Genomic DNA, 20119 nt, shown 5'->3' with positions numbered 1-20119 from the left:
TAATCTTATTGCTTAAGCATGTTTTTTGTATTTTATTTTATATGTTGGCTACTTTGAATTTTATATTTTGATTTATGTTCTCTTTTATGATTTCTTCTGCTTTTTGAGATTTGCAGTTCATGTATGGCTACAATAAGAGATGGCTAGGATGGATTTCTCTTTTCCTGTGGTCATTACCACTGACTTACAAATCTGTGATCCAAAAGATGAGTATTAATATTTATGTCTAAGAAATAAAACACTTACTGAAGAAAAAAAACCCACTTATGTTAATATTATTTCCATTAGATAGTCCTTTCTTTCCTTATAGTCTTATAAGAAGAGAAGTACCTCTAAGCATAAATACAGTGTGTTTGTTAAATATGTTAATAATGAATCAGGCATGATCTTTTGAGGTTTAAGGCTTTTGAGAGGAAAAAAAATTCCGTTTTTGGAAATTATTTCACATAGAAGGACATTAACAGTAAAAGGAGGCATGATTTCTGTTGACGTTAGAGATCTAACTTTTTTTAAAGACTAACTCCTATTGAGGCTCTTTAAGATACTCATTATTTTGGAAACTTGGTCATACAAAATTGGGAAATTTGTGGTCACAGTGCACTGAATGGAGCTTATAATTGCCAACATTTTCTACAAGAAATAGCTAGAAAACATATCAAATTAAAGGAAAAATAAAAGAAAAATAGAAAGAAAATTAAGGTAACCATCTCATTTTGTTTTATATTATCCTTGTGTTATTTTTGTCTATCTATCTCACTGAAGGGTTCTGTAGATTTCCAATCAGTGATGCACCGAAGGGAGAGCCCAAAGCGACAGTAGCTACCACGATAGGGATACTAAGATAGGAATGTTTTTTTTCTCTTATCCTCTGTCTTTGTGAAAGACAGGCACATCCTGGAGGTGACTAAATGGGCCTTGGGAAAAAGAAATGGTCACTTACTACATAAATGCATTTTGACAGAGTCACACTAGAGTTACGGCTTGAAGAGGTAACTTGTCTATCTTTTCTCTCCTGTAACTCAAGGGAAAATAAAAGATAAGAATGTGATTCTTATAAGGGAAAACAATTTTGAAAGAAAAGAGATCACTGGTGCACAGTGGAAAAGTACATTACTGAAGACTTGCTATCACTTCAGCAGATATTAAAAATCTATAGTACTTCAAGGAAATACCAGGCAAAGACCAATCTCTCTTTACTTAACAGCATTTTAGAATAATGTCCATTTTTTGTTTCACTGACCATACAAATGGAAATATGACAGACAACTAGATTTATTTTGTCATTAGTAAAATTGCATTTGAATTCATTACATGCTATTTGTTGCAACAAAGCATACTGGATTAACTAAATACTAGTATGTGAAAAGAAACAGAGTTTCAGTATGTAATTCAGAAAGAATGAAGCTGGCTGTTTGATATTTGAATTTGCTATGTCAAAAGCTACAAACATTCACCATCATATAGTGACACACTGACATTTTGCAACATAATGGGGAAAAAGCTATATAATCCCACTTTGAAACACAGTGGTATGTACAATTTATATATACATTACTGAATACACATTACATATCTAATTTGGTTGTGAAATTGTTGTGCCAGTGTTCCCACTGCAGGATTTGCTTATTCGAAGAGCTAGGAAAAGACACTATTATATATTTGTACAACTTTTGCTTGCAAAGCACAAGGAACCAGCAATAGTATAATCATCTATCTTATCTTGAACATTAGAACTTAAATCATAAGGAGAAAAAGCACTCAAAAAGCAGCAAGAAGGAAAATAAAAATGAATAACTTATGAATCAAGAACATATATTTCTTAGTGTCAATTAGGATGATAAATAATACAAACAATTGGTAAGCTATGCCATATGTCTTCACCGTATGTATATTAAAGAAAAAGAATCTTAAAGATACATAAGCAGACAAAGACTTATGGACCAATTTCAGCAAGATCTTAGACTATGCTTACCAGCTTACATGGGAAAAGATTGGAGGTGTAATAAGGTTTAGGTATTGCTATGACCAGTAGACAAAACAGAAAGCAATTTGAATGACCTAACAGATGATACCTTCTCGTAATATTACTATGTTTGTATGTATCTTCAAATAAAGGAAATAGTTTTGTTTATTAACTGTTACTGTTAAAGCATGAGTATTTTTATAAACATAGGATGCAGGTTCATTTCCAAAATAACAAAGAGCCCAGTGTCATGTGATTTTCAGATCTATTTTAAAGGTTATCAATACCCTTGATTCATTCTAACTATCAGATTTTTATCTACAGATTCCATGTCTTCAGAATTCCCAATATATAAAAGAATTTCCACCTTAACCAGTATTCTTACCCAGAACAACTAATGTGATTTATTTAGCCTCAATTCTGATCACAATAGGTTTTATGTTTGTTTTGGTTTTGTTTTGTTTCCTTGTTTTCCTAAAAGATAGGAAAGAAAGACCTGCTCTTACATGTGGTGTGGTTATTTTTCCAGCTAATAGCTAGAAAAGCTAGAATAGCTAGAAGTGTGAGGATAGGGAATTAATCTTGCATTGAGTTCAAATAGAAAGAGGCTGGAACAATATCTGTATCAAAACCATGAGAAAGTGCACTCCACAGGATCTCCAGCTGTGCCTGACTGCCCCAGGTGGGAGACCCATCAGAGTGTGTTGCAGCACCTTCTTTGTGCTGCTGGGTTCCCTTACAGAACAGGTATGCAAAGGCACGAAAGGAGAGGAGGAGGAGAATTTGTGCATACAGTCAGGTCTTGTTCCTGTATGAATTCACAACATGCTTAGTGTATAATGTGTTATACAGAACACCTGTCCAAGGTTATAGAGTCAGTCAGTGAAATTCTATGGGAAAAAAAAATATCTATAAAAGAAGCAGCTGTTCTTTCCCTGCTATGTAGGTGGTGGTAACCTTCTGCACCCTTGCTGAACTGTGCCAATTGTCAGGGTACTTCTCATTTCCTGATCGCATAAAGTGACAAGCCAGAATGTGAGCACTTCACAAACAAAAAAAAGCATAATTAATTGAGGGAGGGTAATGGGACTAAGGTCATTTATGGGAAAGTCAGATGAGGTTCCTCTGAGAATGCAGTGGGAAAGCAATGGCAGCCACCATATAAAGTAATAATTTTTGTATATCACAAGTGCCCAACATTTCTAGTATAAGGAAAAACTAGTTACAGCCATTCTCCATGGCAATGGATTTTTCAGAGGGACAGCAGTTATGTCCACATGATTTTTATTGTATAATTTATCTAATGTTTTTTACTATAAGCATGAAATATTTCATAATTATGTTCTATTATATATAGTAGGTACTCATAGACTTTATGGATATACATACTTCCTTCCTTTCCAATTCAGTGCCATGTTCTGTCTTTTAAAGTTGAGTTATTTACTAGTCAGCTAGCTAGCAATAAGCTGGCCCAGCTAATGAATGAGCCCTGTGGGGCTTTACATAATAACTACACCTCCAATAAAATAAGTTACTCTCTTAATTTAGGTTTAGAAAATTAACTGCTCTGTAGAACTCTATCCACACAAACAGTTTAATAGCACCATGGGACTTCTTATTCATATAAACTTTCACAAAAGCTGGGGTTCAAGTACATATATTTTGGAGAAAAATTAGAAGATAGTTGTACATACAAATTGACACATAACACAGCACTGGTCCAAAAAATAAATGAAAATGCTCAAATATCCTCAACTATAAGTTGTATCTTTCTTCTCTTTATGGAATTGCCTTTAGAATTTAATTCAGGACAATATTTTTTCCACAACCCGTTAAAATACACATTAAAATTTACAGACACCAGTCTTTAGGACAATTTAAAAACTCTGGTAGCACAATACTATTTTCTAAGTTTTAACTGTCTTTTCTATAACATTCTACCAGGTATTACCTTGCTGGCATCTCCCATTATTCACTTTGTTTAAAACCTATTTAGAACGTTCAAAAGTCCACTGAGTTAAACAGCCAGGGCATTAAGTCTAATTTCAGCCAAAAGCATAAACAGAAATAATAGCCGGTATACTGAGGTTTATCAGCATACTTAGCAGTATTTAGAACCCACAGAAAAATAGCTTATCCTGTTAACAATTTTGAGTCCTAATTTACAGGAGCATGTAAGAATGTTTTTATCTTTGAGTACATGCTTTGGGACTGAAGTAAATTTTACATACCACCCAGAATAAAAACACTGATTTGATGCCTTGAATGAGAAAATATAGTTTAATACTCTGGAAACCCCCAAGAAGACTCATATCTACTCTATTTGTTACCTTACACAACATAGCCTGTCAAACATATTTTAGCTAATCAACACTTACTATTTTCAAGCTCTTTGTATCCCTCATTAATGCAGCTACTTCAGCCTGGAGGAACTGCATTTGGGCATAGTTAACTAAGTCCTGGCAGCTTTTCCTGAACGTACCTGACTTTAACTGGACTAAAGATGGATCACTGCATAATTTGAAGGAAGTTTCATACAACTATCAACATTTTATTTTAAAGGTTGAAATACAATTCCACATTCTGGAGTGCTATAGTTACACTTCAAAAAAAAAAAAAAAAAGGTAGTTTTGTTAAAGAGAGAAAACATCTATCAATTTCAGCAGCTCTCCCTTAATATAACTTTTAATAGCAGAAAACTACGCTGTTAGCTTTCCTTATGGAACTATAGAAACTAGGGACTATCAAGAAAGAATAAATGGAACAATAATACCACGCAATGTTATCTAAGTCTGCGATCCTTTGCATGAACAGTTCCAATGAGAATACACAGAAAATCCCTTAGACCACCAGTTACTGCTTGGCCTGTCAAAAGGAAATAACAATATGAATGGAAGCTGAACAAGTGTCCTTAATTAATAAAATATTTGCAAGAGAATTGCCAAAATCACACAAATAGTCCAAAAAGAAAGATGCTAACAAAAATTGCATAGTGCCTTCTGAATATATCTTTCTAATTCTTGACTTTGAAGTTCTTTTTTAGGAAAATAAGTGACTGGAAGCAACAGCTGTAGCTGTGTTTGCAATCTGTATACTTTGAACATGGCAATAGTCACTATATGAAGAAACATCTCAAATAATTTTTAAGGTAGCAATAAGCCTAAAATCCATTTATTAGCAGTTACATAAATACTACAGTTTCTGTATTTGAATCCTTTTTATTTAAATGGATGGGACTTTTCTCATTTGAAAATAAGAATGGTTTTCTTCCACAGACTAAATCATTTGATTTCAATGAGAAAAATATAAGCATGTTGTTAATCACCGTAAAGAGATGGAAGCTGCAAAGTGTGGTCCTTTAATGTTTAAAAAATATTCTAAGTTATGATAAAAACATACAGTATACTATTTTACTAATATGAGTAGCAGCAGGAAACTGATATGTGTCATTGCTGATTTGACTAAGGCATTTCACTAATCTTTAGAAAATTTTCAGGAAAATAGAATGTTTCAGTAGATTCAGTAGCTTCATCTCCATCTGTTAGTCTGCTTTTGAAGATCATATAAATGAAAGTGAACTATTTCAGGGGATTTTTTTCTGGCAACATGGGAGTCAAGCAGATTTGTACATACACTGTTGACCCTTCTGTTCTGAATAGTGCTGTTCTTTTTCTTATATGGTAAATGTGTGCAGATAGAAGTCCAAACTCAAGACTATTGAAGCTATCATCCAGAATTTATCTCCTGACACATTCAGAGTTTATCTGTTGACAACTGTGAATTTATTTGCAGCTAGTATATCATCTTTAGAACCTTTCAAATCTGTTGATGTTACTTTTACTGACAATATCAAGGCAGACAATGTTTTCAACCTGCACCAGCTCTGCAACTCTTCTTTAATGGCAATTAATAAATCTTGTCCTCCAATGCCTTGAATGATTCCATGATGGTTGTCTGCATCATATTCTGAATATACGTGTGACTATGCAACACCACCAAGGTTTTAATTCGGTAGTAACTTTATCTTCATTACAATTTCCCAATTTTGCTGAGCTAAACATCTAGCCAGGATGTAAGACTATTAGTTCCAGCTTGCTTTTGTCTTAGGAATATTTGAACACTGCACAAGAATTTTAACGACACTCTAAAATTTCCTTTGGATTTGGTCATATCAGTGCCAATAGGAGGAGGAAAAAGAGACTGGTAACAAATCTATTATGAAGGTGTCACATTTAGGATGAAGCACCCAGCCAAGCTGAAGGTCAGAGAACAAATTAAAAAAGAAAGTCTGTAGAGAAACAGTTACCAATTCCTATTACAAAAAACAAACAAAACATGCTGGATGTGTGTTGATCTACTCACATAGGAGTAATAACATGAATGGTAAAAATAAATACCTACACAGCACTGAAAAAAACAGTAGCTATGGGAAACAATGGAACACCCTGAACTTCTCAACTAGAATTAGAGATGAATTACACAGCAAGAGACTGACAATTATCATTTATAGTGATATTTGTTCCTCAATATCAACTTTCATTTTAGCTGCATCTGCCTATTGTCTGTTGACATTTTCTCAAAGAGTAAGCACACTACTACAAAATATCTGTCTATTGGGGGTCTATACCTGCAAAGTCCTCCTGTCTGTGACTTATGTTACTCAACTTAGCCACTACTACACTATGTTATGACAAATGATGTTATTATATGGTGTATTACTATTACTACCCATGCCAAAATTATTTATTCATCACATATTCTTTATATGCGGTTTAACTCATGTATCTCACTTATCTAAGTGTTAAACCTCTTCCATTCCACTGCTGTTTCAGAGAGACCTCTCTATTTCTACACAGAGCTTCAGATGGCTTAGACTGCCAAAGTGGCTTGTTTTCTTGCCCACCCAGGGTTCTGGTCCCATGATCCCTTATCCTGATCCTTCCTAGTTTGGTCAGTTATTCCCATCTGGCACAAGGCAACCATGTCTTTTCAAAAGGAAACTAGGGCAGACTAAAAAGAAAACCAAAAGTACAAAAAAACCCCAACCCCAAAACCTCAGAACAAATACCACCCCTCTCCAAACAAACACAAAGAAAGACAATTCCCAGATCCACTCTAAAAAACAAAGCAGGGTTTGCTCCTATAACAACCATCTAGAGAGTTTGTATTGGGTTTACATGGCAAGGTTTTGGTAGCTGGGGAACTGCAGGAGTGGCCTCTGTGAGCAGAGGCTGCCCCCATGTCAGACAGAGCCAGCTTCAAGAAGGACCTGCTGCTGGCCAAAGCTGAGCCCATCAGCAATGCTGGTGGTGCCTCTGTGACAACATATTTAAGTGAGGGTAAAAGAAATGCTGCAAAGCAGCTGTGAGAGAAGAGCAATAAAAATGCGAGAGAAACAACCCTGCAAAACCAAGGTCAGAGAAGAAGGAAGCAGAGGAGGTGCTCCAGGTGCCAGAGCAGAGATTCCCCTGCAGCCCATGGAGAAGACCATGGGGAAGCAGGTTCTCCTTCTGTAGCCCATGGAGGTCTATGCTGGACCAGATTTCCACACTGCAGCCCATGGAGGACCCCACACTCCAGCAAGTGGATATGCCCTGAAAGAAGCTGCATCCTGTGGAGAGCCCATGCAGGAACAGGCTCCTGGCAGGACCTGTGACCCCGTGAAAAGGAGCCCCTGCTGGAGCAGGTTTTCTGGCAGGACCTGTGGCCCATGGGGGACCCACACTGGAGCAGTCCATTCCTGAAGGACTGCACCCCATGCAAAGGACCCATGCTGGAGCAGTTCTTGAAGAACTGAAGACCACGGGAAGGACCCCACATTGGAGCAGTTCATGAAGGACTGTATCCTATGGGAGGGACCCCATGCTGGAGCAGGGCAAGAGCGTGAGGAGGAAAGAGCAGCAGAGACAAAGTGTTATGAACTGACCACAATCTCCATTCCCCTTCCATCTGCGCTGCTCAGGGGAAGGAGAAGGCAGAAGAGCTGAAAATGAAGGAGTGAAGTTAAGCCTGGGAAAAAGAGGGGGTGGAGGGGTGGTTTTAGTTTTGTTTTTGTTTCTCAACATCCTACTCTATTTTTAATTGGAAAGAAATCAAATTAATCTTCCTCTAGTTGAGTCTGTTTCGCCTGTGACGGTAACTGGTGAGTGATCTCCCTGTCCTTATCCCAGCTCATGAGGTTTTTAATTTCATTTTCTTCCCCTGTCCTGCTGAGGAGGGGGAGTGAGAGCAGCTTGGTGGGCATGCGGCAGCCACACAAGGTTATCCACCACAGAGCTGCATCTAAGTTTCATCTAAAGGTGGTTGTTGAATGTAGATTTTTTTCAAATTAGAAATGGAATGCTCTCACCCCACTCCTCCACCCCCCAAAAAAGAAAAGAAGAAGAGAGAGAAGTATTGCTAGAAGCTCTGATTAGACTACAGCTTGGATAAAGATAAAGCTCTCGGGGATTTTTGTTTCTATAACCTAAATCCTCTTAAACTAGTGAGTAAGCATATGCAAATTGGAATTTACAAACTCAATCTGGTTAGATATTCATCCCCTTGCCAAATTTCAGGTCACTGATCCAATGTGTAAGAATGCTAGAACTCATCGAAAAGTTTGCCAGATTATATTTAATGGCTACAAAAGAATGTATTTTCCTAAAGCCATGTTCTTCAAAGCTGCTGAAGAGTTTTGCTTAAATCTGTCCATAAGCACTGTAAGTGAGACAGCCATCGCGTACAGACAATTTCAGCCCAAACAGTTGAAGCTCAGAGTTTCTAAATGGTAAAATAAAGAATAATTAAACTAGGTCTTATCTTACTTACGAAACGATGATTCAACCTCAAAGTAATGCATCGCTTCACCAATAATATGCTATATTTTTTAACCAATTATAGTTAAAATATACAAATTAGAGAGAAAAGTTTATTTGCATATGGATGGGAGAAGATTAAGTAAAATTAAGAAACATACTTCCCCGCTATGTAAAATACCAGCAAGATCACTACTATGACTGTGTGTCCAAGCTGTTTAAAAGTATATTTAAATATTGGAGAGAAGTCAATGTGATGATGAGAGTAAATTTTCCAATCCATGTATTGAAGTAAATCTCAGTCTATAAAATGCGTAAGTGATCTGATTTTAGTGCATAGTTGAACAGGAGAAAGACTTAGAAATATCTAAAGAGCTTGAAACAAAGGTATAACATTCCAGACTGTATGTACATTCAATTTAATACTAAATGTTTTAAAGATTAAAATAATTAATTAATGACTGGAACAAAAAGTTTGGCTTCTAAATTATAAAGATATTTAACTGATGATTGAATGCCTTTTTAAGCTATGTGTTCTAGATTAACTGCAGGCTGCTGAACATAACTATCTAACAAAGTATAGAAGCACACCAGTTATATTTTCTGTCATTTTTCCCCTCTCATGTTCTGCTTCACCCCCTCGCTGTACTGAACCTTACTGACAGCTTATACAACTGATAATATAAATAATTATATTATTTATCAAGATAGAAATATAAGGGAAATTAAGATCACAGAAAACAAGAGCACAGTTTCAGACTGATTCAAAACATATTCAAGAGCTGTTAACCATTCATTAGCCTTTTAATTTGCATTGATACATGGTACCATGCCTTTCTTTGAGGTTAAATACATAGACCTCATTTTTTATATTAACAGCATTTTCATTAAATGTAAGAAGAAAAGAGAAATAAAGTTCATATAATTCAGGAAATACTGTTCAAACATCTTACAGACATATGATGCTTATTAAAGTACAATATCATATACAAGTTGCAACACAGACTCAAAGAATAGTTTAGGTTAGAAGGAACTTCTGACTGTCCTTTGGTCCAAATCCCTGCTCATGTTACTTTATTTTGCTTACTAGATGTAGCTTTTCAGCTGCCTTAGTGATGCACAATAATGCAAATTATCAAGTGATATTCAAACTTTTTTATAGTTCACCAGAAGTTAGCATGCTGACCCTAAGCTATTATTTTGGTCAGATTTTACCTACTGCTCTTTTCTGCATACAAAATAAAATTTAGAGAAATAATATATTTTCTACACTCACTGTATTGCAAATATGCCATGCAGATATCTCTGCTAAAGCTGAATCCAGCGCTACAGGTCTTGCAAAGACCAGTTAAGCCAATAATTTATTTTTATACTTTTATAACTTTATACTTTTATAACTTCTATAATAGAGAAAAAAAAAATAGAGTGGAAACAATAGATTCGAAATTAGTATCCAAGAGCTGTTCAAGAGAAGAAGACACTTTCTGTTATATGCTTCTGTTGAACAAATGGCCATTATGTATTTTACTACACTTGCTGCTCGTGATAAATGTGAGACTGCACTCCTGGCATTAAAGAACTATTGCACACATAATGTATGAGTTATAAATGCTGTAAGTTTCAACAATACTAATGTTAACTTGAAAAATCAAGAGAACCTTGATTCTAAATGGACCACACATGAGTATGGAGCTATGGCATATTAAATGAAAAAGAGTCCACTCATGGAATAACTAAGCTGAACACCCACACAATTACGTCTTGGACTAAAGAATGCTTACTACAGACATCACATTATGAAGGACTATAAGCACTGCCAGTAATGATAAACTGATAACAGCAGAAGCAGAATTTAAAATCCTGACTTATAACAAAAAGCACACTGGATTCAACTCATTCAACTCAGGTTATTCAACTCAATAACCCTCATTATAAATAGGGTTTAAAGAGCCAGGCATAGACTTACAGCAAGGAAAACACAAAACTACAATGTTAGATTAGAGAAGCACAGACATAACTGTGTAAACAGGGAAAATTGTGCTGCCATTGCCATCTACTCGATGCATTATAAATTACTAAAATTCCTTGTAAAAAAAGTTCAGTATAAGTACTGAAGAAAAGCAGATGTAGTTTGATAAAGTATGACATAATTTCCCATCGAAGAAGTAAGTATGGCCACCTTTTATTGCTTGTATATAGACAGAATGAGCCTCAAATACCACAGCTGCATACATCCTGTTCTGCTATATCAGAAAGACAGCTTAGACTACCTGAATATATTGTATTCTGAAGCAGAAGATGCATTAAAATAACAACACAGGGATGGTAATCCCATACCTGATGAGTTCTGTACTACATATATTGGATAGCTTTATATTAAGCAGAGGTGTTTTCCACTTCAAGCATGTACACGGGTAACAAGACTATCATTCCAAAATTACCAAAAGGTGTTACAAGAGACTTCAGTTTTGTTCTTATAAAAGTCACTAACAAAAAACATGTTCACAAAAATCAAGATGTGACCTACTGGGATACTTATGACACTTGTTGCTACACCATTTGACTTTACAGCTGTCATGTACCTTTAAAAAGCATTAGAGAATGCATTATTAAAACCCCTGAATCTTCTTAGAGTTGATCTCATCAATATTACAGACAAAGCTGAAAAACAGGAATATTCCCCTTTGTGTGGAATCAGGTAAATCACTGCCTGTGTATAAGATTATTCTGTAAATAAAGAGACTGCAAAGGTTATTCACAGATGTGCTTTAGCTGTAGAGCCATTGTTTAACCACGCAGAAGCCCGGTGTCATGGAACCACAAACCTGTCCTGATGAGATAGGTCACGTGTTATTTTTGAACCAGTGTAAAGGACTTATCATGAATAGTCAAACATTTACATTGCTAGATCCTGTATTACTACAATGTGAATACTGGTAGCTCTGATTATGCGCCTGGGCCAGTTCTTTCTTGAATCCACAGGAACAATACTGAGAAAACCTTGCATCTAGAGGAATTACATAAAAGCACTTGAAGATGCAATAACTTTTATTCAAATTGTGCATACATCACACGACAGCCCAGTTAAAAGGATTCAAGCAAATGATAGTGTGAATAGCCTGGTGGCCAGAAAAATTACCTTAATCTGCCTATTACCATTTTCATTTACCTATTACATGAAATATAGATGATGAAGTGAAAAAGTGAAGCTGAATACTATTTGGAAATCTGTTCTCTTTCTCAGAAACGCAGATGATGTAGAAGTAGTGATAAAGATTGCAAGCAGATTCAGGAGAGCAACTATAGCTGCTTGCTTACTGTTTCCGATTCAAGAGAAATGGCATGACTTCCTGACAAGATGGCCTAACAATCTCAAAGACTTTACACCACTTCTGCCACAACACTGAGAGTACAGCATGAGTTTTCCCAACAAAGTAGCTGGAGATAATTATAGATTTATTATTCCAAGTGATATGCCAGCAAATATAATGCACCTGGGCCACAACAAATCAACAAACTCTTAGAACAAAACAGCAATTATGCAGCAATTACCTTCATTGTCAGAGCTGGATGTTCAACCTGAAGCTGATAAAAATTGCTGTTTACTTTCCAGTCTCATGCAAGACCTTGTGACTGCACTGCCTTTACAATCTGCTCCTTTACCCTATCTGTATTTAGGGAAAGCTTTCAACTGGCATTGTCAGACAATCTGATTATGCAACACTTGATCATTGCCTTGCCATAAATGGTCAGAAGTAGTATTTCTGTCATGACCTCATCTGCTACTGCATAGTTCCACTATTCCAAGCATTGTTTTCAAAAGAGCCCGTTGTTAGATAGCTACCAATGATTCAAAGGTCACCTCCTTAGAACTGGAAAGTTTTCTGAAAAAGAGAGTTGTTCCAGCAGAACGTCACTACGCTACTTTCAAGCCAATGCAGAAACTGAAAACCTCACAAGAAATTTGAAAGAAAGCTTACAAATCAAAACTCAGAGGGAACAGCTTGAAAGACATTAACTACAAATTTTCTTTGGTGTTCTACATTGTCAGAGGCTTCTTGTTAAATTACACCTAGGAATTTCTTCTACCACTAGGATAAATTGGTAAGTCAAGAAATATTTCTAAGTTAGCAGAGATTATTTTAGAAATGTACTAAATGATTAATAAAGGTGAATATTTTTTATTTCCAACTTTAAAATTTAGTCACAATGAAGTTAGGCTGCTGAAGGCCAGTATTTCGATCTTAGGTAAAGCAGTAAAAGAATGCTAACACTAAGCTAAAATTAAAGGTGTGCATGTCAGGATAAAATTTTTATGCAGTTACCCACAGCACAATGTAAAATAAAAATAGCCAAATGTTATCCTAAAGTAATACAAAAGCTGTCAAGCAAGTTTTAGGATGGGCTTCTGTGATGTTCACTAAGTGCTACAAGACTGTAAAGGACATTTTAAAATTCTTTACTTTTTTCCTAAAAAAATGTTGAGTTACACAATTACACCTGCAGTGATTAATAACCAGCAGCAGTAGGCTTTGTTTTTCTCTTCTGTAAGACATGCATCAGAAAATGATTTGCTTCCCCCATGAGTTTGCACTTTTCAGAGCGCTTAAAATTTTGCCTGTACATCTCTCTTCTAGGAAGAAATTAAATCCTCTCTTAGCTATCACTTTGATGCACGTACTCCAAAGAGAATTGTTTAAGAATGTAACCTGGGGACAACTGCTATTTTCTAGTGCAGCAGAATAAACTACTCCCAGTTTTGACATGGAAAAATCTCAAGAGAAAACGGTACAAGACAGACCCTCTACACAAACAATAAGCGATGTAGTCAAGTGTATTGCGTATGGCTGGGATGGAGTCAACTTTCCCCGTAGCAGCCCTCATAGTGCTGTGCTTTGTATTTGTAGCTAGAACAGTGTTGACAACACACCAATGTTTTGACTACTGCTGAGCAGTGCTTGCACAGCATCAAGGCTGTCTCTTCAACCCCTCCTGCCCCACAAAGGCCACTAGGCTGGGGGTGGGCCACAGGTTGGGAGGGGACATAGCCAGGACAGCTGACCCAAACTGACCAAAGGGATATTTCGTACCATACAATGTTGTGCTCAGCAGTAACAGCTAAGAAAAAGGAAGGCGGGCAGGGGGCATTAGTTATTAAGGCGTTTCTCTTCCAAAGCAACCACTACGTGTATTGAGGCCCTACTGCCCAGGAAGTGGCTGGATATCGCCTGCTGATGGAAAGTAGAGAATAATTTTTGTTTGTTTGTTTGTTTCCTTTGCTTCCTTGTGTGGCCTTTGCTTTTCTTTATTGAACTGCTTTTATCTCGAGCCACATGTTTTCCATCTTATTTTCTCCCTGTCCCACTGAGGAGGGGAGTGATAGAGCAGCTTGGTGGGCACCTGGCAGTCAGCCAACGTTAACCCACCACATCAAGGAAAATGAAGAAAGAGATAGTTGGCTGAGTAAAAAGAAGAGCAAAACAAGCAAGCAAGAAAAATATTGAGTGAAAACTATGATTTGCCCAGTGGGAGAACTAGGTGGCTGTCTCACGCACTAACACTAGAGGAAACATTATTCGTAATGTTGATAAGTGACTATCTGCATAGTCAGTTATAAATGATGTAATAAGTCATAAATGATATAATAGTTCCAAGGCTAGGTAAATATTCTGCTTGTCATCTTACGCACATTCTGAACAATTCTGTATGATATAAAAATTATTATTTTACAATAAATTGATATTTGATTTTAAAGAAGTTTATTAAAAGTCCTTAAGTAATCAAACTTTCACGTAAACATTCTTGGACTTAAAATATTCTTGGGCTTCAATGTAATTCCAGACACTGATTACAGGGCTTCATCTGAAAACCACAGGTGAAACATTTGTCTGTGATTAATATATTTCAGTGCCAGTGTTCTCAACCTTATTCAGTAGTTCACCCTGGTTAGCATGCTTAAGTATGATGAAGCATATACTGACACTAAATTGATTATGATGTTTTGTGAATACAGACTAGAAACACAAGCGTATGCTGCAGAAAATGGTAAAGCAGCAAGAAATAAGTGTGCATGAGAACAGACTAAGCAGTTAATAACAAACGATGTCTCCTTTCAGTGTTAGAGCTGTATTTTTATCCTAGACTCAAGTCCAGAGTCTTGCTCCAGCAAGGTTCAGGACAGCAATACTTCTCATCACTTTTTTTTTAATCTGAGTTTGGGTACAAGTAAGTATGTATTATGGATGGAAAGCACTGTCCAAAGCTGCAAAAAAAGCCTGGAGAGAAACAGGACTAGGTAGATCATATTCAGTTGAATACATCCTTTATCACATGTGAACATTGTAAACTAGTCTAACCCAATAGAAATAACTTAAATGATAACGTACTTCTAGAACTTACTCAGAAATACAATAAGTTGGTTTTTAACTGCATCTAATCATTGGAATAAGAGTTTTATTAAAAAAAAAAAGGTATTTTATGTTCTTAGACAACACAGGATTTTATAAAGAAATTACTAAGGAAACGAGCATTCCTATCACTGTACCTAAAAAAGAATCTATTTTTCAATTCAAAATACAAAACCCAATCTTATTTAAACACAGGGCCTCTGCTTCAAAATCAGGAGCTAAAAAAAACAAACAAACCATTGAACTAATCAGGTCTAAAGAATAAACACCTGTAAGCATCATTCATGCAACTGTGCCATGGTTTTGTTTGCTATTTGTAATTCTTATTTACAATTACTGCAATGAGGTGGGAGGGAAAGTCTTTACAATGAACATTGCCAAACTGTGTCCATATGTATCAATTTGATGGGAGAAAATAACACCATAAAGTCATTTATGAATCACTTTATCAAAGTGTTATTTTTAATGTTCATCAGGGTATAGTATCCTAAGAACAGTAGGAGTCAGTGGTCCTGAGACCCCACAAGCCAAATGGTTTAAATATACAAATGTAAACTGATAATCAAATTCGTAACATATGTACTTAGTAAAAGGAATATGTGGAAACAAGACAGAAATATTTGATATTTGTGTTTTCCTCTCTCTCATATATCAGCCCATCTTCTTTATGTCATCTGTTATATTGTAGGCTATTTCTCCTTTATATAGCACAGTTATCTCTGTTGAACAGATTGCTTCCTTGATACTTTGGTATGGGGAAAGAGCGTATTTTGTTCTTGTTGTGTAAAAGGATGCAATTGGAAGAAAATATGTCTAGACATTCATGTAATTCTTCCTGCACCTTTCCTTCAAGTGTCCCTGCTCACCACAAGGATGTGGACCCCATTATTGCCTGCTTATAAATCTGCTAATTCTAAATCTCTATCAATTTTAGGAGAAATTATTACTTTGTTGTCACCTGTTTGTTTTTGCTCTTTTCTTTGTCTTTATCTTTGTCGTTCACCCTTTTGTAGGCAGATAAAAGATTTACCATACTTTTTTTCTTTTGCTAGCTATCCCATTCTCTGACTCTCACCTGCCCATCTCTCAGCTCTGCAAAATAACAGAGAAGAATAAACAGTTTAGGACTACTAAAAAAACCAGACTCGTAATCTGACAACCTCTGAAAGAGTTTGTAGTATGTCCTGTGGTACTACAATTCTGTATTATTCATCTGGAGCAATCTAAATTAAGTGGGTTTTGATCCCATGGACAACAAAGGAACTATGAGATTATTCCAGCTAGTCTCAGTTCAGTGCAAAAGAAATAATGGATTCAGTTGGAACTGGATATTAAAAATACCATCAACTTACAACTCTTCTGATCTCCTTATAATCTCATTTAGTCAGAGCTTGTTGTTCTCTCCTTTTTCTCAAAGGTACAGTAAGCAGCTAAAGCTAGTTTTCCCCAAACTGCAGAAGTACATCAGTATTAGAAGGAAGGGAGAAAAAAGAGAGAGAGGAAAAAAAGGAAAATCGTATGGCTTATTATTATTCAAGTAAAATTAATGCAGGAATTCCTGTACATATAAGAATTTAAGAAGAAAGTTAACATGTCATTACACCAAACCCAAACATCCAAACAAAACCAAACACTGAGAGCATCCTGAAACACATGGATAGGAATTTATTAACAATTGGTTTGATGATTCTGACTTTTTTTTTTTTTTAATCATGGGTTTACTACAGCAGAAAGAGGAGGCAAAATTAAACATAAAACTTCATCAAAAGAGCACCTTTTAAAGCAGTTGTTCTGGCTTTCAAAACTTTGTTGGCTTCATAAAACAACATAGCTAGTAAAAGATAAAGGCATCATCTTGTGAAATACTAACACCATTTTTAAAATACAACCTTTTTATATTGTTTCATCTAAAGTTTATTTTATTTTGATGTTATCAAAATAACTGTTCACAATTTTTTCATTAAATGATATTCCAATGATTTTTTTTTTACATGTACATTGTATCTACCTGAACAGTATTATCAAAATCACAGTAGCCTGACAAGTATCTTATCAGAACCCCAAGTCATAGAACAGTCCAACTCATAAATGTCTTATCAATGCATCCTCATAACCAATGTAAAAATGTTCCCATAGCCACATGGAAGCTTATGCTATTCCAAAACACTAACATATCATGTTAGAGCATCATATCTACTGCTCTAATTATGACTTAACAACAACAAAAAAATCAAATTACTACACACACTATTTCTTACACTTTTCTGCTGCAATTACTACTAATGTCCAAAATGTTGGACTACTAATGTTGTCATATTTCACTGTTTAAAAAAAAAAAATAAAAAAAAAAATCACTGAAACATAAAGAACTACTGTGAAATAAAAGGTCAGTCCCTGACTACTGCATATGATTTGTATAATTTCTTCCATCACTCTGCCTTGAGTTTTGGCACACCTGTTGGAACATATTAGCTATGAAAAGTCATCAGTGAAACAGTTCCTGCCCACACTTAACTAGTAAAAGACAATGAAAAACTTAGCCAGTTACTAAGGGAAAAAAATGCTCAATACTTCCTTAGAACATACACCTAAAAATTCATTTAAATATAATCAAACCTCATTAATTTCTTTAGGGAAAAAAAACAAATCCAGTTGTTATTCTTTCACATAGGTAAAATAACTAAAAAAGTAATCACCATCCAGAAATCTCCTGGTATACAAATCTGAGATCTAGCAAATTGCTCAGAGATCTGTATTATTGTATCGTAGATATTACTGTACTGAAAATTTCCTTCAACAAAAAGCCTGGCAGAAGAGTACAGTTCTGCGAAATAAGCACTAAGACAAAACTTTGTGGATATAAAGCTCATTAACATGCTTAGGGATTTGAAACAACCCATGCAATACTGTGGGTTTACAGTGTACTGAGGAGAACAGGATTTAATGCATATTTTCCATTTAAATATTTGGGAGGGAAGGACCTTTAATCTATAAAAAATGGTCATTTTTAGGGGTAAGGCAGCTAACAGCCCAGGACAACTACTTTATAAATATTAATTTTTAAGTTAAAAGAGGTGCTAAATGACTATGCTACCCCATGAAGTGTAGGGAAGCAAATAAAGATTAAAAATAACACCAAATAATGAGATTTCTTTAAGACTGCATGTTGCAGTGATATATCACTACATTAAAAAATCCATATTCTTAACTGGTGACTGGCCACCAGCCTGATGTAACCCCATTTACTATAACTCTTTGAACCCAACCCCTCAGCCAATCGTTCACCCAACATATTACGGACTTGTCTAGCTGTATGTTGGACATTTTGTCCAGAAGGATACTGTGAGAGACAGTATCAAAAGCTTTGCTAAAATCAAAAACCACAACATCTACTGGCTTCCCTTGGTCAACTAGATGGGTGACCTTGTCATAAAAGGAAATTAAGTTAGTTAAGCAGGACTCTTCCCTCATGAACCTGTGCTATGACCAATGACTGCGTTGTCTCTCAAGTGTTTTTCAATAACTCCTAGAATAACCTTCTCCATAATTTTACCAGGTACTGAAGTCAGACTGACAAGCTTGTATTACCAGGGTCTTCCTTCTTACTCTTACTGAAAACTGGGACAATATTTGCCAGCTTCCAGTCAACTGGGACCTCCCCAGACACCCAAGACTATTGAAAGACAATGGAGACAGGTCCCGCAATAGCATTGGCCTACTGTTTCAGTACCCTGGGATGAAGCCCATCAGTCCCCATAGACTTATGCGCATCCAGCTGGAGCAGCAAGTCTCGCACAAGTTCAGAGTCAGCTGGGAGTTTATCATCCCCCCCAGTCACAGTCTTCCAACATAGGACTCTGGGGGTCCCAGGGCCCATCATTGGTCTTAAAGACAGAGGCAAAAAAAGTCATTAAACATCTCTGCTTTGTCTGTGTCCCTATTTGTGAGCTGACTGACCTCATCAAGTAACGGACTAATGTTATCTCTGGTCCTCCTTTTGCTGTTAACATATTTTTAAAAAGCCCTTTTTGTTGTCCTTCACAGTGCTGGCCAGCTTGAACTCTAATCGAGCTTTGGCCGCACAGATTTTCTCCCTGTAGTGGTGAACAGCATCTCTGTAGTCCTCCTGTGTCACCTGTCCTTGCTTCCAATGTCCATACACTTTCCTGTTCCACCTATGTTCTAGAAGATCCCTGCTCATCCAAGCCAGCCTTCTGCCCCACTTGCTTGACTTCTGACACTTTGGGATTTCCTGCTCCTGTGCTTTTAAAAGATGGCTCTTAAAAAGTGACCAGCTATCATAAAACTCCAAGTCTACAGTGGTCAGTAATCTCAGATAGTGCAAGAGAATTCCTTTTTCCAATGAGGAATAAAGCATTAGATGCGTAACGTGAGAAATAAAGAAGGAGTTGACATACAGTTGTTCACAATCACAGGTGAACCTAACAGATAATAAGGCCATTAAGAAAAAAGCAGAAGACTTAAGGTCTTAATCAACCTTATTGTAATGGCACTGTATTTTGATGGTCTAAGTCCATAGGCAAGGCAGGGTTTGGAAAACCAATTGAAAGAGTTTGGGGAAAAATAAACAAACAAAAAAAATCTTGAACAGCTTGCTGTGGTCCAAGTAGAAGGCTTATTAATCCTGAGATGGTATAATAGCAGTAATGAAATTTGTATGGGCCTTTCTTACTCTGAAGAGGTGAACTTATTAACATTAACTTCAACCACAGACAGCTTAAGGAAGATGCAGATTTTAATGACAATACATAGTCTAATATGCTGAATAAGTTTTTCTTCATAGATGCTTTTTGTTCCTTGATAAAATTCATTGAATTTTAAATGCATTTTTCTCCTCTTCTATTTCTACCGCCAATCTGACATATGTCCAATCAACATGTTGTTAAGTGTATGGAAATAAGGTTAGGATGATGTGTTACCCCTTTTTTATG

General features: G+C 36.1%; 1 protein-coding gene and 1 long non-coding RNA gene across 5 annotated transcripts in view; one reads left to right on the top strand and one right to left on the bottom strand.

Moving 5' to 3' along the window:
* Nucleotides 1-20119, bottom strand: part of CSMD3 (CUB and Sushi multiple domains 3) — a 782968-nt gene that overhangs the window by 370364 nt on the left and 392485 nt on the right. The window lies entirely within an intron of this gene.
* The window catches only part of LOC140647425 (uncharacterized), a 37741-nt gene continuing 30212 nt past the window's right edge, over nt 12591-20119 (top strand). For both annotated transcript variants that reach the window (XR_012040763.1, XR_012040762.1), the window contains exon 1: nt 12591-12864. This is a non-coding gene — a long non-coding RNA (uncharacterized lncRNA). The remainder of the gene's footprint in view (nt 12865-20119) is intronic.

Source organism: Ciconia boyciana, chromosome 2 (assembly GCF_034638445.1).
Source record: "Ciconia boyciana chromosome 2, ASM3463844v1, whole genome shotgun sequence".
Taxonomy (NCBI): Eukaryota; Metazoa; Chordata; class Aves; order Ciconiiformes; family Ciconiidae; genus Ciconia; species Ciconia boyciana.
This window is presented reverse-complemented; position numbering and strand designations above follow the sequence as displayed.